This window comes from Maniola jurtina, chromosome 10 (genome assembly GCF_905333055.1).
Source record: "Maniola jurtina chromosome 10, ilManJurt1.1, whole genome shotgun sequence".
NCBI classification, from domain to species: Eukaryota; Metazoa; Arthropoda; class Insecta; order Lepidoptera; family Nymphalidae; genus Maniola; species Maniola jurtina.
In genome coordinates this window covers 8093053-8118179 of record NC_060038.1, presented here as the reverse complement: position 1 = coordinate 8118179, position 25127 = coordinate 8093053, and the positions used below count along the sequence as shown (strand labels likewise).

General features: G+C 35.7%; 2 protein-coding genes across 6 annotated transcripts in view; one reads left to right on the top strand and one right to left on the bottom strand.

Moving 5' to 3' along the window:
• The window catches only part of LOC123869153 (autophagy-related protein 16), a 231213-nt gene that overhangs the window by 31568 nt on the left and 174518 nt on the right, over window positions 1-25127 (top strand). The gene's annotated exons all lie outside the window — the stretch shown is intronic.
• Window positions 1-25127, bottom strand: part of LOC123869152 — a 62415-nt gene that overhangs the window by 16034 nt on the left and 21254 nt on the right. Inside the window, exon 2 of one of the 4 annotated variants that reach the window (XM_045911912.1) lies at window positions 18403-18446. The gene's annotated coding sequence lies outside the window, so the exon portion shown is untranslated. Of the gene's footprint in view, window positions 1-5936; window positions 5958-6032; window positions 6188-12574; window positions 12650-18402; window positions 18447-25127 lie in introns of those variants that run through there. The other 3 variants (XM_045911913.1, XM_045911915.1, XM_045911914.1) reach the window with 3 other exon arrangements.

The window sequence follows — 25127 nt, the reverse complement described above, 5'->3', positions numbered from 1 at the left end:
GGACTTGATCGTTAGCACTATTTGCATATGAGGAGATAGCGATTTCTCTAGGTGCCTAATCGAATTCCAACAAGCGATTATTTACACACTTTTTAATTTTTAATTAATACTTTTCAATATGCAAGGAGTGTTGATTTATGAAAATGCCCACCACTTCATCTCTCATCATCTCTTCATTCACTCTGATTTTCTCGACAGAAAAAGCCTGTGTCCGCCCCCGGGATGCAACTATCTCCGTACCAGTCGAAATAGACCAAACTAATGGACTATAAAAACGTAGTACACATAGAAACATATGATTTCGCACTTGTAAAATTAATAGTATGCACTTGTGTTATTATTCTGATCGTATCAAATACATTGTAAGTAGAAAAGATCCAACTATATTTTGATTATTTGGTAGTTGGTACCTACTTGTAGCCATTGCCTACAAATGCGGTGCATGATTTTAGAATCAAGATATGCGTTATTATAATACGCATTCTGGTTCAGATTGACGTATAATGAGTGCTGCAGTGAAAATTTAAATTATATATACCTAACTAACCCCGCGTCTTGTTTTCTCCGCGATTAATCACGCTAACTCAATGAGGGGACTACAGACTAAATCCTATAATTTTGCGCCATTGTTCACGGCAGCATGGACTTCGAGTAGCAATCGGAACTAGGTTTTCGGTGCACGTAGCATCCGTCTTGAGACGCTTTCTTTGTTGCCACCTATTCTCTACTATTTCTAATCTAAATATATAAAAGGAAAAGCTGACTGACTGACTGGCTGATCTGTTGACGCACAGCTCAAACTGGCTGGATCGGGCTATTTGGCATGCAGATAGCTAAGTATTTCCCAAGGGGATAAAATAGGGGTTGGAAATTTGTGTAATCCACGCGGACAAAATCGCGGGCATAAGCTAGTACTATACCCATAGTAGACAATTTGTGGCTGATGTTTTATTGTTCATAATCACACTAATATTATAAAGGAGAAAGTTTGTATGTGTGTGTATGTGTATGTGTATATGTGTATGTGTGTGTGTGTGTATGTTTGTTACTCCTTCACGCAAAAACCACTGGACGGATTGGGCTGAAATTTAGAATGGAGATAGATTATACCCTGGATTAGCACATAGGCTACTTTTTATCCCGGAAAATCAAAGAGTTCCCACGGGAATTTCCATTATAGTATTTTGAAAGACCACTTTGAATATTTAATCTAACAACCTATTCCCACATAAGTTTATTGAATACTGACTTTTTTCAAAGATGATCTACTTTTTTTTTATAATAATTGTGACATCTAAGCCGTAAGTGTAATACAAGGTTATGCGATTGTCTTCCTATGAATTTCTTCCTAGGTATATGATATTTTAACAACTCAAAATGGCTTATTAAAACGGTTCTAAATAAAGTTTTCCTTCAATAGATATATATCATTGTGTTTAATAAGTATGTGTACGAAGAGTTAGTTGCGTCAAGTGCTTGTTAGGGCTATTTTGTGGTTCGCTGGTAGGTACATTATTGACTGCGACATTGTAATACATTTCTATTTCTGTCCGCATCGTGTTCTGTGGTTTCGTTTACAATTAAATTTAATTTTTTCTTTTATAATTCATTCTTTAGAGATTGTTTTCATACGCCTTATTATGTTTTTTTACATAATAATACGAAGAGAGTCGTTTACAACTTTGTTTTCTTGTTAGTTTAAAAAAAATGTAATTGTAATAAAAAAATGTAATAAAAGAAATGTATTCTCATTCTAAGTTATTATTATCAAACTTTATGATATGTTTTCATCTATTTCCTGTATAGTATGGCTATACCTCCGCAACTTCTTTTACATGCTTGCAATTTATTAACTACTAGATGCATGATGCCCACGACTCCGTCCGCATAGATTCATGCTTTTTAAAATCCCGTGTGAAATTCCGAGATAAAAAGTAGCTTATTGTACCTGTATTTTGTTTTTAATTTTTTTTTTTTTTACTTTACAACCAATTAATTATTTATTTAAGCTATTAACATTGGAGTAAAACAATGACGACCTTATTTGGTTGAATAATATTTGATCGTACATGTTCTGTTTAATCTTTAGCCTAGGTTTAATAGAGCTTCCCTATAATTAACCTTTGCTAGTTTAAATTACCCGCTCTACCACTTTTATAAGAAATTAGTTTTAATGACCGCAAGCCCTTGTACCCATAACATTTATCGTGGCTAAGCCGATTTATCACTTTGATAGCATCAGATATACGATGTTTTATTGGTACTTTACGATCTTGTAACAACAAGAGTTGTAAATTTTGCCCAATACTGTTAAGTCGTCAGGTACTGGCAACTATACACGGGTCCGTTATTCAAACATCAGTAGCAAAATTAATAGCGATAACTTTTGTAATAATGCCTATGAAAAATTACATTGAAATGTATTTGCTTTTTGTGAAGGTATACCTATATTAAATAACCGTAGCACAATAGTATTTTCAGTTTCATTGAACGAACTAATTTATTTGGCTAGGTTTAGTGAGTTTGGCAAGATTTTTGTGACTATAGGCACTGGCACTGGTACTACTCACTCCGTCTACTAATGGCATTATTTGTGTGAAATGTCCTATCGCGAATATTTTTTTTTTTTCGATATTTTATTTCGGAATATTGAAAAACCCAACCTTGTACCTGTTCTAAATTATAAAAGGAAACTCTGTGCGCAGCTTTCAGGTCCAATGGTTTAAGCTGGGCGTTGATGAGTCTGTGAGTGAAACGGGACTAATCTTTTTTAAATAATATAATTTTATACATCTTATTAGCTTATGTCCGGCATGCGTTGCTCACTTGCAATGCCTATTTTTTTTTTTACTACTCGGCGCCACCTATTGTACGTTGATAGTAGTGCCTACTGCCTAGGTGGGCACCTAACTATGTCAGAAACCTTCATGTAAGTGCCAAGAACAAGTTTAAACTCATCTGATGAATAATACGATGCCACATGATACGTTACGAATAGTCAGACAAAATTTTAAATTTCTATGTAATATATATTCATAGAAATTCGAAGGATATATTATTGTACCCACGCGAAGTAAAGTGATTCTACTCATATAGATCTTGTAATATTTTGTAATAATTGATTTAAACTAAAGTATAGCCTTCAGCAACAAAGTATCGCGTGAAATCCATAAGGTAAAGCCATAGGCGTCGGTTCCTTTGAATGGACAGGGCGACGGAAAACAACAGTAGAGCAATTAATTTGATAGACGTCGCACGCCACTACACCTGAGGGTGAATTCTAAATATGAAATGCTTTAGTTATGATTTAACTTTTAGCACTGTTCATTGTTCACTTTAAATGAAATACTTAAAGCGGTAAATATTCCATAATTTATGAGACTTGTTTCGAGGCAGCAAACGGTTATGGGTAACTAATAAAATATTTATCATCATAGCATCGATATAATACATATAATGATATGATACTGTTACATCTTACGCTAGATATTCTGTGCCATACAAAATGACAGTTCTTTTTTGTGCCGATTCCAAGCGCCCTACCGAGCGTACCGGAAATTAATTGTGTCAAATGGCTAGTCAAAAAAATGACAAACGTGTACACCAGAGTCGGATTTATGTTAAAGTGCCAAAGTAGGTATAAAGTAAATTCACGACATAGGCCGTCCTTTATACAAGACAATTAATATGACTCATCGCCAATGTTACGTTTTTAACTTAAACACCTACACTAAGGTTGCAGATCAATTCATCAGTGGAATACGCTAAAAAATTAATAAAATTCAAAAAAATAACGAATTGAATAAGAATTTTTTTAACGTATTCTGTCGAATTCCTGTAATGCAAATGACACGGTCCGCCCGGTTGTCGGTCGCCTTTGCGGCTGCAGTCGTGCCATAACGGCATCATCAATCATCTGTAATTTGATTTCTATGCTCAATTATTGCGTTCGCGGAGGTCGAAACGCGCACTCCACTTCCCAGTACCCAGCTCTACTGCGATGATATACGGACTCTGTTTACTTAAGTTTATTGACCTACGATGCGTCTTTCCGAATCGGGACACCTGCGCTGACATGACCGCTCACAAAGTAGTTCTGTATACATACAAGTTTTTACTATCGACTATCTATTTATACATCATGTTATATCTATGGCATCGTTAGCGTTTGAAACATTATAGGGGAATATTTCATAAATGAAATAACGACGTAAATAACGACGTAATAATTTATATAAATTTATTTATAAGTGATTATTCACGTTGTACCGTGCTGGACCAGAACCACGCTGTTCGAGATACGTCTGACACGCAGATGGCAACGGATTGAAATTTCATTATATGAAGAAATCTAACTCGGACGGGGCTCGGCAAACTCTGACACAGGACGGTCTGATGTGAATTTTTTTTTTATTCCTTAGCTGTGAAATGAATAGGGATTCAATTACATTTTATCGACTAATTTATGTCGACCCGAAGAAAGCAAAAAAATGTCGTAAAGTAATTTATTTTATTGATTTCAATTTTACCCATGACGACACGATGACGATATAATATGTCTTTGGAGCTTGAGCTTGTGTATGTGTTTGGGCGTTTTTTCTATTTTCCTAAAAAACTACGTACGAGTAGGTACGTATCACTTCTGAGTAGATGTTTAGATGTATTTTATGGTTATAAGAGGGTACTGCAATTGTGATTTTACATTTTACTTTGTTACCATTTTTTTAAACTATTGAGTTGATTTTTACGCGATTTTTTTCATTACATAAATATCAGTAGGTAGAGAAGGTTGTCAGGTATTTTTAAAGTTATAGACCACCGGGTGCTGCCGCCTTAACTTGATGTTTCAGTAGCCTGTGGCAATACCTTCCAGATAGCTACTACCCATCTAAACCGTGAGGACTAAAGATCTGTAGATTGGGAATAAATGTTATGGCTACCAGGTATAAACCTTGAAACAATACTCCAGGTTCCAACTTCTCAACCTCATGTTGCAAGGATACTGCCTACACTGCACCGGTATCAACTCAGAGCAGGTTCTTAGATACGTATGTTTTAACGTTTTTGTAAAACGTTTCAGTAGTTGGTAAGTTGGGCGTAATGCATTTTGTATACCCAAGTTGGATGGAATTCTTCTTCATTAAGAAATAAAGGATTCGGAGAAAGGATTATGTGTATGGAAACCTGCATGCCTAAGAGTTCTCCATAATGTTCTCAAAGGTATATGAAGTCTGCTAATCCGCACTTGACCAGCGTGATAGACTGGCCAAAACCCTTCTCATTCTGAGAGGAGATCCGGCGATAGGTTGATAGTGATGAAGAAATGAAATACCATGCTTTAGCGCTGCATTAGCGCAATTCACACGTGCCGGATCACGTACTAAACTGACCTCAATCTCTCAATCTGTTAAGCATTTACGCAGAAACCTGAAATCGGTAATTGATTAATTTAAATTATCTGTGTTCTGGTTACACTAGACATTGATTGATTTCATGCGACTCCCAAGTTTTTTGTTGTATACCTACTAAAACGTGTCACCCACTTTCATGAAAAAGGCTTCATGCGACAAATATCACGAATTCTATTGAGATAGCGACACAATTTCAACATGGTCGTGCAGTTCTAATAAAAGCACAAAAATTCCAATACAATAATAGCAGACTTAGTTGCTTTCGTACATAATACGGAGAAAAGCAGACTCAATAAAATGCAGTCTATCAAGTCTATAGCATCACAGCCAGATCAAGAGAAAAGTATTAGGTAAGAAAAATAAATGTATATGGCGCTAACATGATACGGCTATGTGGTAGTATAGACTGGTTCCACAACTGTATCACATTAGTACATAATATATCGATATTCGTCGAGTAACACGACGTGCATCGTGATCGTTAGTTCGCATCAGAGAAAAACAAAATTATACGAAGGAGGTTACCTTTCGGGTCGATACCGCTGTCAAACGCCTAGATTCCCGAATCCAGAGTTCTGTGGATCGCTTGACAGAATAATCTATCAAAAAGTTCGTGCTCACCTTACTGAACTTAAAACTCTGGTTATTATATAGCGTTGTTTAATAATGATGTATAACTGATAGTAGGCGCTACACAATAATATTACAATCAATGATAATATTATAATATCCTAGGTGCTACGTTAATCGTAAGTGGCACATGGCACCTGCATTGCACGCGCACTTCTGTCACGATCGCCTCGGGTGACGTTATGACGCATGGTGAGCGTGGTAGCGACCATTGAAGCTCTACAATCTACAACACGCACTGTACGTTCTTTATTAGATTAAACGTTTCATTCATCTTACACTTGAGAATGAATCATACAACAGCCAGGGCGGACATGGAGCGGGGCGTACTAAGGTAGCTAAATATTTTTAAAGTTCATACTTTATCACAAAATATCAGTAGTACAAATAAGTATGTTGGGAATCCACGAATTTAGGTAGGTATTCTGTGTGGCATATTTCATACTTTGCGAAATTAAGAAACAAAACGAGTTGTAATGCGATGACTAAAATAATTTATAAACGAATAAGCAAAAATTGTTTCTGTCAATCATTCGTGTACGATAAAAATAATGGAATATACGTGAACGGAAACATAATGACAGCCAGCGAAGGCATGGGCACTTTATACTCGTCCTCACTTGCCGTCATTTCGGATGCCTCGCTGAGTTAGTTTTTATTTCCGGTTCAGAGGCTCTACTTATATTATAGTAGAGGATTACACTCTAGTCATCAGGATAAGTTTAATCCATTTTAATCTTAATCGTCTCAACTGATGAACGTCTACTACGCTTCAGATTCTTGTATTAAAAGAAGAATTAAATATATTATATTGAATGGATTATATTGAAGTAAGTTTAATTAAATTGATAGTAGTTGTGTATTGTGGATGGTTTCAAAGTCCTATAAAGGACATAGGTAGAAGCATTTGTGTTTCATGTATTAAAGAATTATTGTTTGTGGGTGTGATATTCGCAGATGTTCAAATAAAGTTTCAACTTGTTGAGTTACGAGTAGGGTCGACGAGATGCAAGTCGGTTACTTTGATTTTTCTACGAATCTCCTCAATTCTAATTTTAAATGGTACAATTTTAATTGTTAATTTTTCTACATCTCAACGATTGCTGTTGATTCAAATGTGATACTCTACAAGCCAGCGTGTAAGTTGGGCTACATCGTCCAACTAGCAATCTTTATACACAGTCGTCTAACTAGGTAATATCACTGTTTATTTCCTCATCTATCATCGCGGCGTGACAAACGCCGACGGGTGCACTACTTACACCTGTATTTCTTAACCACATGGAGGACAGCGCTAACGATGGCCTAACGACATTCGCCGTGTTAAAATACAGCAATCGACACATACTCGTACGTAAGGGTGAGAAATGTGGTGATGATTGCTTGTGATATCAAGACTGTTAACTTTTATGGCAGAACCAACACTCGACGTGACGTGACACTCCTCACGATTCGACTTCAAACATCGTTAGGCGCGTGACGTCGATGTTGACCAATGTTTATCCAGAAGACACATTGTGACGACACGTGCCTTAAGTGCCACGTGAGCAGTCGTGTGAAAAAAAGGGTACGCTCGAAGGACACAACTCCGATTTAAAATGACACGTCACTTTAGGAGTCGTGTTGAAAATGTTTCTAGCATTAATGATTGAATTAACGTTTACGGGGCTAACTGAGCGGAAAAGTGGTGCAGTGTAACGGTAGGCGGCGCGCTGTTTCGCACGAACACGCCGGCTCGCGCTTACTTACCTCCCGCTGCCGCTGACTTTATCCAAATCTCCGATGCCCATAAAATTCGAATTAGTCACTAATCTTGTTTCTTTTGCTTTAGAGTACGCGTTCGGGTTAATACACCGTGAATTCTTCGAAAAGCCTTTTTGCTCATGATTTCGTTTTCATTTGAACAAAAGATTGGCCACATTTTAGTATCATCTCAACGCGTTTTGAATCTTCTGAATTAACACACAATAAATGAGTGGTGGGAGGCTTTGGCCGTGGCTATTTACCACCCTAATGGCAAAGCCGTGCCGCCAAGCGATTTAGCGTTCCGGTACGATACCGTGTAGAAACCAAAGGAGTATGGATTTAATAAAAACTGCCATACCTCTTCCAGGTTAGCCCGCTTCCATCTTAGACTGCATCATCACTTACCACCTAGTGATATTGTAGTCATGGGCTAACTTGTATCTGAATAAAATAAAATAAAATAAAAAGAGTAGGAATACTTTGAATTATTATCAGACCCACAGCAAGATATAAAAGACATTTTGCAACTTTACTATCTAAATTGCTTAAGATTTTGTTTCTAATGCCATAAAGCACACTTGCGATTTAATAGTTAGACCTAACTCGTAAGTAGGAAGTAAAACACTTATCGATGCAGCGGATCTATCGGGTTCTATTTGTCGTTTGCAAACGTGTAACTATCAAATCTACAGTATCTGCTTTAGACAGCTCGTCGAAGCCCACGCTCGTAAATAGAACCTCGTCTAACTTGTGATACACTCATCGATATCCAATGAAATATGGACAATCGAAACGGGGTTCCACAAGAATTATGAACTGCGATAGTAACGAACCAACGACGCGTCGTAGATATGTGGATACGTAATTATCTGATATCATATACAATAAACAATATATCACATTTCTCTTCAGTGTTATGTACTCTACTTCTGTATTGTGCTAGTAATCGACATGGCAGTAAGTCTGAATAGGCAGTTTCCAGAAAACGATGTTTAAAGTTTTGTTCTAATATTTAGTGTTTATGAAAACTGTACGCCTATTTGCTTTGCCGTGCTTTAGTTTTTGAGTTATCACCAAAAAACGTAAGAATTTTCGGAACTTAATGTTTCTAAAAAATGCTACGTATAGAAGGTCAAGGCCAAGGTTTTTAGTTGGGTAAATAGGTCATACGCAGCACATTTTTTTAGAAACATCAGTTTTTGAAAATACCTACGTTTTTTGGCAATAACTCAAAAACTCGACTCGCGGCAAGTTTTCATCTTGAAACTCTATCCTATTCTTAAGGTTTCTATCTTTTACCCACCAAGGCAACAAACCAAGGGTAGAAGCTAACGGTTGCTTTATTCATATAATTTCTGGGTTAGCGCATGTTATATGCTGCTAAATTAAAAAAACCATAATATAATTTATGATGACATCTTCCTGTCGAGCATATAGGACTATTGACCGCAAGGAATCCGCTGGCCGCCATAATGATAGCAGCTTGTACGTGATAGATTCGATTTACAGGTTCATTTCAATTTTCCGTAGTCGCCGCAGTACCGGCTACAAATTGCATTGCGGCTTTACCAGTGTCCACAGGTATTAAGATTTATAATATACATCCCCGTCACAAGTTGAACTGCACTTGCTATAAAATAAGCTTCACGAAATTATAAAAGTTATTCAATCATTTTCAACGGTCCACGTCGTAAAATCCATTTTATATGACGTCTTCTGTGAAATTAATAGAAACCCGACCATAAAGGCAGCATCATTTTTCAAATAAGTAGTCTGCTAACTATTGGCTATTACAACATCAAGTACGGTTATTAAATAATTTCAATCTTCACTGATGATTACGCAATCGTATCTGATCATTAATTAACAGCTAATTGTAAACGTTTCGGCGTCAAAATCAATTTTATCGCTATTTGAACAACCGTTAACCAGTTGATAAGTATTAAAGAAGAAAGTGGAAAGGATCAGACTTCTTTAGCATTTACTTTTATGATATAGAAAGTTGAATTTATTGATGTTTTACTAGTAAATACGAGGATTACAGGAATTTGAATGTCGCATGAAGTGATTAACCTCAGAAATCAGCTCTTGACATATCCGGCAGATAGCCGATGCTATTGATGACAAGATGACCTATTTTGATGAGTCATTTATATCTAACTCGACACATTACTTATTTAGATAAGACCACGTTAAATGCAACACAAGAAACGGGAAAACTCGTACGATTGAAATAACTGTCGTTAATTTAAATTCAGTCTAACTGAAACACTCGTTTCTCTCACTGTTTCGGATAAGGTTCCCCTGTTGTTGTCGTGTGTACACGAAACGGAATTACCTAAGATATATGTCGGTAGTACTAATTGGTACGAGCGAATTCCCCAGAGTACGGTACGCATGCGACCGGTCTATTCTAACGGACCTCTAAACTCATTATCGAACAAGTAATCATCCAAAGTACCCATGAACCTCACGCTCGACACCAACTTATATTATTTATTTAATCTCGAGTGCATCGCTCAAAACGGAGCACGGGATCGAGAAGTCGCGAGGAGAATTTCCTCTGAAATTTATTATGTGCCACAATGTTACAGAATATCTGCTTGTAAGAATTTACATTATGTCAGAGCCAAATAATATAGGTAAATTCAATATACACTTTAATGGTTCTGAAACGAAATAATTTTTTATCTGTTTCAGTTAATTAATGAGACATTTTTTTTAGTTTTATATTATATTCTAATTGCCACGATAAAATTGTCAAGAAAACTATTACCAACCCCAAATGAATTTTAAATTATGGTGTAAATTTAAAAATATTATATTGACATTTACCTACTCGTAACAGGAGCCCTAGTAAAAACAGCTTGAAGGTGATCGAAGTGAACCATAACTCGTATGGTTCCACTTATTGAGCCTATAGCAAAGAACTTGGTCATAATTTTGAACTCAGGTAATTAATTGGCCAAAAATGTTTGACTGAACATTAGAAATTAATTACAGGTACTCGTAACAGGAGCCCTAGTAAAAACAGCTTGAAGGTGATCGAAGTGAACCATAACTCGTATGGTTCCACTTATTGAGCCTATAGCAAAGAACTTGGTCATAATTTTGAACTCAGGTAATTAATTGGCCAAAAATGTTTGACTGAACATTGGAAATTAATTATACATTTATCTTTTTGTTTGGGAGATTTTTATTAATATAATGGTGATTTTTTTAAGATAGAAAAAATTTTTTCGTGTTATTGGAAACTTAGAAAAATTGTTTTATGGTACCTTGATTCAGGGCACAATTTCGTGTGAATTTATTTGTTCTTTTAACTTTCAAAATAATCACATTTTACTTTCAAATTAGATAAAAATTGGTCAATTTGTTGGATCACTTGTTGTCGGGATAATTTTCTTTCTGGCGACTCAAAAAGGGCGTGTGTTCGTGGCCGGCGGCGAACACGAATCCTCCGCCCTCCTGGTGCACCGCCATTGTTCCCCAGGCTTTATCGTCTCCGGGCCCAACCACGATATCCTATATAGGTGCAATTAAAATGATGTTTATGGCTGACCCATTTTCCGTTTTGTAATAGGAAAATTTATCATCATTTAAATTTATCATACTGACCAATTGTATTTTATACTACGACTGAAAGTTTTCTAACATCTGTAAACATAAATTCTAAAGAGCAATAAACCATAGTCACAAGTACGTTGTCTCAGCCTCTAGTCCGTTAGTTAAGAGACCTCAGGTCACTTGTTTTGCACGCACTGCGCGGATGCTTGAAAGTCTTGGGTCATCTTGGTCACATTAAGCTTAATATGTAATTGATTGGCTTCCCTGTGTACGGGAGCGGCACTCGACGGCGTATACCCCTGTCCTATAGATGACGAATGCAAAAACACTAATGTTATAACGGCAATAAGTATGACTCTTCCTGTAACATGAGTGGATACTTAAACTTATGATTGGACACACAATTTCGACTAATTAAGCAGCATGTTTGACCGACATACATTAAACGACTCTAGTACATGACTGCGAATCGATTAAGATAATTTCCGGTCTCACAAAAAAGTATTGAATGAGAACACCATTAATTAATTGAGGTAAAAGCTGACTCGTAGAGTAACTAGGTCAAACTGAATCGATGAAACATATAGACTTTTTGTGATTATTTTTATTGATGTATAACATTTTTAACTAAATCAAAAACTTAGCTATTCATTGTACCCGTTTAGTCTAACAACGCCAGTCGATCTTTCGGTGTTTGATTTATTTTTTGTTACTTAAATAGAAACTATGCCAACTCAAACGATTTTATACTCAATGAAGTTCTATTTATAGAGTCGAATGATTAATGGCGTTAAATAGAAATAGTAATCAGTGTTAACTTCCGACAAGTTTATCTCACGATATCTTGTAACGGTATTTAATTTTTTTGAACTCGTAAGAGCATTCGTTTAAAGCTGACTCTCCTTACTATACAATACATTCTTTTATTTGCTTAATGCATGTACATATAAGATGATAAATCTAATTAGATTAATCTGATCTTCTTACTTTCTCTCTGTTATACGCCTGAACCTAAATATCTAGTATATCTACACATTAAGAGATTACTCTAAAATTGAGTATTTGGAAAGAGCTTAATGTCTTGCTGATTCTTCTCGGTAGGAACTAAGAAGAGCATGTATTCCAAACCAGAAAATTCTATTGACGATTCAATAGAGCTTGTAAAAGTTTGTTTTCTAATTACAATATTATTATTCACTCAACAAGCATTTTTTACTCACACTGTTGAGTTATCGCCAATGAGTGTTAATATGTCAATGAGGACGACTGATATGTTGATACTTGTTTTTATGATGTGCACGCGTCAACTTTTTATAGATCAATCAAGTAGGCCACTGAAAGTGTTTATATTAAAACACTTAAGCTTTAATTAGTGTCCCGTCATCTCGCGCCCCGTTATCGGCACCCGATTGAGCGTTTAAGTGCCTTGTTTGAGCACATATCGCGATTCATCATGATGCAGAGATATCGGACAATTCAACTAACACTTTACGGCGCAAATTCATTCACCCATCGCTATAAGTAACTGATTCAACGGTAGACGCTAACTGATTGTAAGATAATAATAATTAGAAAAGTATTATGTTTTGATTGCTCTGGATTTATAACTTTGTTAAATAGTAGATAATAATTAGAGGCAGTTTTTAACGCTGTACTATTGAACATATTTGATTATTACATGTCGATAATGTTGCTGAAAATTAGTTTTATAGAGGGTACGGCATCTATCTTCATCACATCGACGACACGCTTTTATTGATATCTCAAAGCCTTCATGGAACTCTTTTTGCCCTTGTAACCTTGATTTAAATACATTTAGAGCGTTTTAGTTTTTACGTCGGATTCCGATAGTTTACTGGAACAAGTTCACACGTATTTTAAGTAGGACGGTGTATTACGGCCGCACGATGAGACGCGAAACGATGCCGACACGAATCCCGTTGGGACGGACACCATTACCGCCCATCGCACCGCGCACGCGTAGAAAAACTGATCCGACATTAAGATGTCGCGATATGATAAGATTGGACGGACAGTAGACAACGCCGCCCTCTGCGCTATCAACAGCGTCTATCTCACTTTCGGATCGGCCGCTTACTGCGAATATCCAATTAGGTTCACACAAATCCCGCTCCGGAATTGTATTGTAGTCATGCGTCCCCATCTTTGCATGCGGCGTGCAAATCGAGCGCAACTTATCAAAAGGCGCTCGTAAAGTGAATTTCCTCTTGAAACGCAGCTCATTTTACAAAACTAGGTAATTCGACGTTATGTGCATTTTTAATGTCATATTACATGCCGTTACTGCACTGAGACTTGTTTCTTTGAGAAATGATAAAGTCCTGCTACGGGCGGCGGTCGACATAAATTTTTCTTAACTCCGTTAAGTAATTTACACACTCTACGTGCCATTAGGCCGCTTAATTACTCTGCAACCTGGATCCGAATAATCTTACACGTTGTTATAAAATACTTTTCCATATCACGAACAATCTGAAACCCTCAACTTCATCCGGGTGGGTTTAAGTTTTTGAAAGTCCCGGAGGTTTGATTTTCCGGAATAAAAGTAGCCTATGTCTCTCTCCAGGTCTTTAACTATAGCTACCTATGCAAAACTAGACTACTACCTATACGGAACTATACTCGTAGATCTGTTACTCCGTTGCAACGTGATTGAAGGACAAACCACTGAACCAGCAAATGACTATACGCTTTCGCATTTATAATATGGGTAGTAATTGGTAACCGTCACATATTTAAACGGGGATTAATATTGCGTTTGTTTGAGATTAATTTATCTGTGTTGAATAATGACAACAAATAGGTAGGTACGCAATAGACCCTTTAACATAACTGCTGAACGTATTCCAGAAGCTATATCATTGAAAAATAACTTTCATTGATTCATCTTAGTTACAATGGAGTTTATTAAATTAAAATAGTTGCCCCAGTTTAAAATCAGTTAACAGTAGATTTTTCAATTCCGGCAAGTACGAATAATGGCGAAAAGAAAGAAAATAAAACACGCGCATAACCGCGCCGCGAGTCTAACCTAGCATAGCTGAACGGTTTTTCGCCTCGTTATCCGATTTTTATTTTCCTATTTTGTACAATAAGCATTCTCACATTTTTTTAAAGTAAAATAAAGCAAATCTTTTGAAAATAATTATGTATATTGCATAATACAGAAAATTAAGTTATCCATTATAGGAATAATCATCTACCCGTCACTGGCTTACTATTGAGTTTGAGTCTTGCCAGATTGATAAAGTTCTGGCCAAGTGCGGATCGGCAGACTTCACACACCTTTGAGAACATTATGGAGAACTCTCAGGCATACAGGTTTTCTCACGATGTTTTCCTTCACCTTGTGTGTTGAAAAGGCTAAAATAAAAAGTTGCTTTCTTATAAAACTGTTTACTAATAAATTAATTGATTTGAAGACGGATAGTGAGAAATGGCAGTAGAATTTAAAATTATTTATTATTATTACTGGAATGGTAGTTTCAATTACTGTCCAACTTAAACTAATAGTTGCATTAGTCAAATGTTATGGCGGTGTGGCCCATTTGTTCTAAACATCTCTGTGCCTAATTGCACTCGCTAATATCACTAAATAATTACTTTTAACTCACGCTCATAAAACAAACTATGGGTAATGTACTAGATTTGAGATTTCAACGAAGTTCTTTAATATTGGATGTTTTATTTACGACGGACATACTCTTAGCTATAATGCATACATTTTGAGAAAAGGCTCGTCATATTTGCTCTATGAGTCATGTCAAAAGGCATGGGGGTCTGTATCCTGAGAAGCTGGGTTTTAGGAGGTCTTTTCATAGTACCCATGAACAACAAAAATCACATGCGACATCCTACCTATCGGTATATTATTACCTTACTATCGGTAGCATACGAGTGATAAGTAATTATTATTTCTTTGTGCGTATTAGTGTGTATAGATTAATTATATTACTATTTATATTAATTTAATTAAATGTTAATCACCCTCATAGCCGTATACTTTGCAATTACACTGGAATATATAGTGAAGACACAGCTAAGTGGCTCAGTACGATAAAACGAGTCTATCATCAAATCGAAATAATGAATAGGTAGGCTGTCAAGCTCCCGTCGTTTTAATTAGCTTTCAAAGTGACGGCGTTATAGTCATCGCAGTTTCTCATTAATCTACTTTCGCATTGTTGTCTTATAAAAGTACCCAATCAATCACGTTTATTTAAAGATCAAAACAACTTAGTCTTGATTTATTTACTTCATTATAAACATTAATTTACGATTTAATGATCATGTAAAGATATGTCATTAACCCATATTCACATTATGTACTGTTATTAGCCCTTTGTGTTGACCATTATCTTTACTAATAATACAGTAATTTATTGCCAATTAAAAGCCTTTAAGCTAAGCCATAAAGGTAGTGACCGGCCGCCTTTTACTTGTTCTATGACTTCCACAATGATTGCTTCCCGACGTATGCCATGCGCCTCGAGGTTGATAATGTTCAGACGTTTCCTGTATTACTCGTACCGCATGCTGAACCTCTCTATTCTTAGCGGTCGCTAAATTAACATAAATTCTATTTAGATTTAAATCATTGCTTGATCTGAAGAGAGCAATCAGGAAACAATATGCCGAGTGATTGAATGCATTGGCAATCTCAGTGTGCCTTCGCCATCTAGATCCCGTCTGTGCCCACCTGTTTGCATAACGAGAAATGTCTTATTGACTCGAGCCAAAGACTATTCCTATCGGATCGTATTGACCATTTCCTTATTATAAAGCAGACTTGCTGAAATTGATAAGTAAGCCTACGCGTACAGAATGATTTCTATTTTTTTCTATTTTTATTCGACTACGGAAAAGCCAAAAAGAAGGGTTATGATATTAGCAGTCTATGTATGTATATAGGTTTGTATTTATGTGCTTTCTACCCAAACTACTAAGCTAATTTTGATGAATGAGGTGTCAATCGATTCGTTGTTATATTCGGGGTGACATAGGCTACATTTTATACGAAAAAAATCTACCTAACGGACGTTACATCCAAAAAAGTGGGGGTACCAATTTTTTTTAAACTATTGTATCGAGTGGAATATCAAATGAAACAGGAAAAATTCTGAGTTCATAAATATAAATATAGTACCATGTTAAAATACACCGAGCGACAGAAAAACAATTTTATACTATGTCTATCGCAATCTATCGGCAGTTCGTGGGTAGTAGTTGGGTTTTAGAGCTGTTGAACTTTATCTTGTTGTTTGAAAGTTTCAACTGTTCAATGTACCTACATTCCTATTTGTATTTTGCCGTTGACGCCTGTCTTGATGACATACTTTTTCCGAGAAGAACTCTTTGTTACTCAGCTTATTCACTTTCTAACTTAAAACAATATCAACGTTAATGTATGCAGGACATGTACAAACTTTGCATCGGTCAACTGTTAGAAGTTTGTAGGTATCTGAAAGTGAGTTTATTTGTGACAGTTGCCATAATTACCACGAAAGTTTAATATAGTTTTTTTTTTCCGAGGACAATTTTATTCCACTCAGCTCACTAACTTTCAACAAACTTAAAGTTCACTTTCTAACTTAAATTCAATGTTAGCGTACCTATGCGTAGGTATCTGAAAGTAATTTTTGGACTATCACGAAACTTAATAGGTACATGCAGGGCACACGCATTTTAACCGTTCAATTAGTATACATTATGCTCGACAAAACGGACTTAAGTCAAAAGGTTTAATATGAAAAGATTAGTACGAAATAATAATAGAACTCTTATAACTTTATAACTTCCGTTTACATCTAAATGTACCTATATGTGCATAGTAAGTAGATAATAAAAAAATGTAAAAGATATTAGCGGCGAAGAAAAAATACTTTGTATTCTTTACTGCAGTTGTAAGTGATAGCGTCTGTAAAACTGACACATGAATAGGACTGAATTCTCACATGCGGCGTCGACGAATGTTTTTTTTTTCATCTTCTGAATCACTAAATACGTTAAAAGTACAAGACATTTCACTTAATTAATATTAATAAGGTATTGATAAGTCTTGTACTACATTCGGGGAAATGTGGGTCGCGTCTCGGGGAACGGTAAAAAATAACAGGATGACGTTTATAAACCGGTTGAATTTTTCGGTAACCACTGAGTGGTTTCATTCATTTTTTTGGAAAACTCAAGCAGTTGCGGTCACAATCTGTGTACCTTCAGAGTTTAAATTTAATCAGTTAATTTTGCGAATTCGGCTTTTCATTGCGATTTTGTTTATTCAGTTAACAGTACCTATTGACATGACATACTGTTATATTGTGAAATAATATTTGATTTGTCTAGAGGTATAGTAAACTAGGTAATGCCCGCGACTCTGTCCGCGTGAATTTAATTTTTAATAAAAGTAGCCTATGCTCATCTGCATGATCTGTATCTGTGTCCAAATAGATGATGCTCACGACTTTGTCCACGTAGATTTAATTTTTTTAAGATTCCCGTGGTAACTCTTTGATTTTCTAAGACAGCCATTGAGTCGTGAAAAGCTATCAGACAGACAAACTTTCGCATTTATGATATTAGTATGTAAAAAAGCTTATTTAAGGTTTTATGTTGCGAGTCACTAAGCACGCACTACCAGAAAATATAACTGTATTCTATGTGTCTTATATTTACACTTCGTTGACTTTAAGGTCATTATTCTTTTGAGTCATTTGAGATAATTTGACAATGCTATTATATCATTGGATGTTTTACAATGAGCATCGCTTTAAAAGAAAAGCCGTAACTTCTTACACTCATAAAGCGTAACTTTTTTAATAGCCACCGAATGGAATCGCTTTATGTATTAAAATAATACTAAGTAATTTAGCGTTTTCAGTAATGGATGAACCACTCCGAGCTGGAAACGTGTTATTTTCCATACATTTGCCTTAAGTGCTTCCTTAACGGCTAATAAGCCATAATGACATGTTATTTAAGAAGATTCACGAATATGTGTAGCAAAGAGTAAGGTGCAGGGGTTACTGACCTCGAGATCGCGCTACTCGCTGCTCCCGCTAGCCACGGCCTGTCCTGTTGAACAAAGAAAGAACTATCGTTAATTACACGTTGCATACATAGCTTTCATCAATGACCAGTTATACCATTTGAATTATCGGTTTATTGACTGGAAGAAAATGATTCTACAGTTAAACTAGCCTAAACAACGGTTTATAGGGTACGAGTAGACTGGAGTTCTGTGAGGACTGACTATTTGTGTTCGATTGAATATATTAGTTAAAATGATACAAAATACTACAATAATTACGAGGTATATTTTTGTAAAGCCCGTTTAAAATTGAAATCCATACCAGTATTATTATAAATGCGAAAATATTTCTGTTAGTTTGTCGGCGGCCTTCCTTCAAACCGATTTGTTTGAATTACACTTTTTTTTATTTGACATTTGGCATATAGCTTGCATCCCCGGGATGGACATAGATTACTTTTTGTCCCGGAAAAACGAAGAGTTCCCACGTGATTTAAAAAAAGGCTAAATCCACGTGAACGAAATCGTAGACACAATCCAGTACTATCACAGTGGAATTCATAAGGATTAAAATTTCAAAGGTCGTGCATAAGGTTGTGTATGACACATGTCGTCTGAATCGTTTTCTAAAGAAGCTTCTACCTTGACTATGAATTCCGGTGTTACTAAGTAGATACCTAATGAAATATTATTGTTTCTTTTAAAATAACAATTAGGACTTTTTTCTAAAGAAACAATAATGTTTAATTTTATTAGACTAACGCCAATGCCGTTTAAATTTAGTTTTTAAAATTCTAACTTTTCTAATTCTAATATACATATTTTTATGTAAGTACCTATACTTACGCACGTTTATAAATGTTGAAGATTCCTATACCGCATAAACACTGGAGCGGCGTGGTATTGCATAAGTCGTTGAAATGTAACAGATATGCACTCAAACGCACTTGTACGAGCGTCATTACGTGTAATATTGAAGATCAGACGCTGGAACGCAACGCTCCAGTGATTTACGTGTTTTTGCCAGTACGGGTAATAAAATAAAGTTGATAATCTTTTTCCGTCTGAGCCCACGGAAAAATGTTATGGAATTCCGCTGCCACGTAAGATATTGAATAATTGGGGACAAAATGCCGAAGAGAATTTCTGGTTTCCAATTTTCTGTGGATGCTCGCAGAATTTTTTGTCGGCATTTTGTCCGCATAGATATAACATTACAATATGGCACATAGCGAAATTCCGCTAGATTTATCCAAGGATAAATCGTACTGGAATGGCTCAGCGCGAAAACATTCTACACTGTAAATGAATTTTTTGATTATAAAGAATGAATAAAATTATAATTTTAAAAAATCTTAGTTTATTTATATTAAATATATTTATTGACTTGATGTGATTATTCTATTTGCTATAATATTTTATATTTGTTGACTCAGGTACTATAAGGTAATAATTATAATTTGACACGTGATATATTTAATGTAGTTTAATGAACTCAAAGAATAGTTTAAATAATGACTTTGTACAAATTTTGCATGCCTCATTATGTAAGGTGAAACATTTCTACTGGACAATATGTACTTAATAACATCTCACTGTAAAAAATGTTTCTGCAAATAAAAAAATCTTGAATCTTGAATCTTGGAAAGATCGTAAGTGGCCGCATGAAAACCAAAGCAGCACGTGACGCAATTTTCATTACTGAAAATGCGAATGCTTTCTTCCAACACCAAAGTTTTAATTCTTTTTTACTTGATGCCTCTTGAGAGTGAGGTCTATAGAACGCACTTTGACTCTGCTCAGACTGAAGACAGAGTTAAAACGAGATAGATTTATATATCCACATTAATCTGTCTCGTTTTGACTTAAATCTGAGCAAAGTCAAAGTGCTCTATAAATCTCAGCCGGTCTGCTGCATCAGATAAGCCGGCGTCTTCAATGATGGTATCATTTGTATTTTCAGTATAGCACCTAACAACAAAATGCGCCTCGTGCGGTTCTAGTTTCAGTTTAGTAAAGTAGCTCTGTAGAAAGAATTTGGAAACCTCTGTCTTATAGCCAGCCTTCACGGTCCCGGTCATCTGAAAATGCTATTTGCCCATGTGAGAGCCAACAAGCCCCTTAAAAAATGTATCTGATATAGTAGCGAAGACTAGGCGAATGAAGATTTAGTCGAATCTGTATCAATTTATGCATCACATTGTATTTGTAGTGCTAATGGTTTAAATTACATTCAAATCTGTTAAAAGTGGCGTTTAAAGGTAATTTTGTATGCCGCTTTCAAGCCTTCCCGAGAAAAGAATAGGCTGATTTACATTTAACTGTAGCACTGCACCGGCTGTTTTCGTACGATACCTGAATCGGGAAGTTTTAGAAAGGCAACAAAATTCTAGTGATAAACTAATTTTGTATTCCGTGGCTGCTGAATTTGTGTGATACATGGTGACAGAAGGCAGATGTTATCGTGGAACAATATAAGATACTTCTTATCGTAACACTTTTATAAAAATGCATAGTTAGTTTCAATTTTCCAGTTTCAATCTCCTTATAAGTGGAGTGTTTTATTTTTAAACATAAGAAATTTATAGGTGTAAAGGTAAAATAAATTAATAATGCCAGAGGTGGAGAGCTCACAACACCGCACGTGTAAAAGTATATTCTTGTGGTTTTACTTTTTTTGCGGTTCTTCTTCTCACAGTTTTATTGTTCGGACAATAATCCGTACAATATCCTATTAATCCTGCCCTCTTGCACAACTGCTTATTAATCCTTACATACAGTGTGACAGCTTAAAAAAAAATTCTTGCCATTGTTTTCATCCTAATTAAAATAACCAAAACCTATTTGAGCATGTCAAGTATTATTGACAGCGCATCTCCTAATTAAAAGTTACGCTTATCATCATCTACCGGTCAGCTTCCTTAATCTTTTTCATTTATCAACTCACGTCATGTAAAGCTATTGGTAGTGCAACGTTATCCCACGTTCACTGAATGATTAGTAAAAAAAAAACTGGTTTGTAATGCAGGAATATATAATCATCATTCCTCTATGTGACTACTGAACCTTGAAATACGACGAATCTCGTAGAAGTTTACAGTTTACACCATCACAAATATGTGTTAAGTCATTTTTTCAATTTTTTAAGTGTAAAGTTATTTAAGTAAAACTTTTAAAACTTGAGATTAGGAGGAAGTATATTTTATACATTAAAAACATACATTTATACACATACATTTATAAATTATGTTTAATTATTCGCCAGTTACTTTGTCTTCTACGTTACGGGGGCTTTACATTAATTACATCATTCAAAAAAAAGTGGCTGTCACATACGGACGGACAGACGGACAGACATGACGAATCCATAAGGGTTCCGTTTTTGCCATTTGGCTACGGAACCCTAAAAATCAAAAATCGTTGGAAATAGTAGTATCCTATAATCTTTCAGAATAAAGATTTCGTTCGTTCTATTTCTAACATAAGTTCTTAGCGTCGTCTTTAGTTCGACGTTTAAGCACTGAAGGTGTAAGAATCATGCGTCCCGCGTTAGAACGTATCACCGACGCGGACGTCCCGACACCTGCGCGCGATTCGGTCACGCCACCCGCGCCCCATCCGTCACTGTCACGCCGATGCCGGGCAATATTCTCACGTGAGCAATACGAGGAAGTGTTTTTATCGCCATTACGTTAAGAAGCCATTACCGAAGACGCCTCTCATCGGCCCTTTCTGTGTTCGTGTGTTTTAAAGTAGTTTAATCTCGGGCTGTAAATTCGCATTAGATAACGGCTGCTGAACTAAAACATGCGTGCTAGGCTTGATTCGTACTTTTATCTCGTTGTTATCGGATGTAATTTCACTATTTCAATATATAACAATTTGTATTTTGATCATGTAGGTACTAAATTCAGTATTTTCTTTCCGTAGTCCTGTTCGAGGCAGACCGGTCGTTAACCTGTAAATATTGACTCACTTAGAAGTATGCGCCTGGTGTTGACTTAGCGGGAATCCTTCGCGGCTATTAATGTTATTAAAAAATCTGTAGCAACCATTACTTTTACCTATTGTAGTGAGTAAATAATATGTTAAAGGGACCTAAAAGAAGCAACAAGTTCTGACTTGAAAAATACTTTGTTCCTTTAAAAGTTACGTGGATATAAATTATGATATCGATAAAAAATTAATTTTAATAAAGAATCTGATGTTTTCTTTATTTGGTTTCTGTTTATGTAACATACCCTAAAACTTGTTTCGACCTACGTGCTGCAGGTTTATCACTCGTCTATCATCGGCATTGTACGTCCCAGTAACTACCGTTGACTTGTTGAAAACCACATACATTCTGAAGCATGCTTCATGTCACTGCTACTATGCAAATCAAGTATTCGAATTCGAAACCTCGTTCTAAACAATAGAGAAATAAACCACTTCCTAGTTCCCACCTTCACCAAAACTTAGTTTACAGTAATCCCTTTATACCCCTTTTGTAATTTTTTATTTTGCAATCAATAGACACGTTACGTTAACATAACGTGGCGTGTATAGGTAAAATTTTTGCTCGATGATGAGTAAGACAGAAGATAAAAACGAATGAGATTAGAAGAAACAGCGCTCTACAAATGTAAACCAAGTGTCCTAATTTTGTCTTCAACTTAGATACCTTTTACATATTTTTACATATATTTTATCATTGCTTGCATTATTATGTTTCAATTATCCCAAAATTTATCGTTTACAAGTAGCATCGAGGTAACTGTACTCGCTTAAAAAAGATTAAAAAAAATTACGGTGACGGAAATAATTTGATTAAAAATTTTCGACCACGGCGCGGTTTTGTGTTCTCTTTTTGCGATGCGATTCAGAATCTCACGTTCACTTAAATATAGGATGACTTCACTGATATTTTTTTGAAATAAATTATTCTTATTTTAACTCATAATACCAAAAGAATCTACGAGGTTTTAGTATGCAGTTCAAATGGCCCGACTTAGGTGCTAGTTGTAGGTATCTCTTATGCTAGTTTTGTAACGATTTATAACGATTTTACTTTAAACTAGTTCTTATTCTGTAGTGTCACACAGTTCAAGACATTTATTTAGTTCGGAACAAAATTTTAAAAATTAAAAAACGTACACAAGTGAGGCTTCACCTACACTGACCTTAGTAGAAGGAAGCAAGTTTTTTCATTCATCCAATAAAGTTGTTGAAATTGAGATAGGACCGGTTGCCAATTCACAATGGATATGGACGATGTTCTCGTACTATCTATCCAAAACTTCTTACCATCTACATTCTACATACAGCACCTAAACTACACTCAGCTATTGGATTTGTTAGAGTAGGTAAGTACATAGCTACGGCAACAAGAAGAATGCGCCATCAACCATGCACCACTACCCTTAAACCATGATATTGTTCCTTCGCCACAACGGGAAATGTCTGTCCACCTCTTTAACCACATAACCTGCTCTACGCCGCAACTTCCGGCACTATCCACAAAATACAACAAGATAAAGTTGAAAACTAAAACCCGACTACGATCGTCTTAATAAACGCTAAAATATTACAGTAAAATTGTTTTTGTCTCTTGGTATATTTTAATGTTGTAGTGCATTTATATTTATGAACTCAGAATTTTCTCTTCTTTCATTTGACACTCTCGATACAATAGCAAAAAAAATTGACACTTTTTTTTCATGTAACATCAGTTAAGTCGACGAATCGATTGACACCTCATTCATCAAAATCGGCCCAGTAGTTTAGGCGCTACGGTGGTGGTGGTACGCTACGCACAGAATCTGGATACAAACATACACACATAGGTACATAGACTGCTAAAATCATAACTCTTCCTTTTGGTTTTGCTGCAGTCGGGTAAAAAGAAATAATCGACAGCAAAAAATAAAATAACGGAAAATCTACAAATAAGAATGTCGAAATCAATATCGAAAAAAAATACCTATTGTTGTAATTTTTGCATATGCATTTTTTTTTAAATTCAGATACAAGTTAACCCTTACTGCAATCTTAGCTGGTGAGTGATATTGCAGTCTAAGATGGAACCGGGCTAACCTGGAAGGGGTATGGCAGTTTGCATACTTAACGTATTTATCGTTAGACGTCCATTAAGACATTCCCATTACCAACCCATTACTACATAATTCTTCTGTGAACTCCACAGGTATTTCAGCGCTATTGGCAATATTGCGGTTTGGTTGCTGAGTGAAACTTGAGCATCTTTTATTCAGCTTAATTCACACCGTTTCGGCTCTTGTTCAGGTCCTAGAATGTGACTGACATTATAATTCTGAGTGAATATGGAAGTGTACAAAGACGGCATTGTGCTCTCTATAAATATTTATGAGTGCCTGTTTTCTACACATGCGGACTGATGGATACTCACGATAATTTTGACCTAATTCGATATTTAGCAGGTGTTAATTTGTTTCAGACTAATAAGATTACCTATTTTGACAATTATATTTTTAAATCGTTACTTAATTGACGTAATCATTTGTTTAGATATTTAAAAATTGTTAAATGAGTCGTCTCTTTAAGGGAATTCTGGTTAATGTTACATAACGATAAATACTAGTACGATAGTAATCCTACTTTCTCTTAACTAGTTTCTTAAGGCCACTTCAAGAAAGTAAAACCCCGCTATGTTGGCGCTAGATGGCTCGCCCCGTGTCCTGTTGACATACAAATTGCTATGATAAATT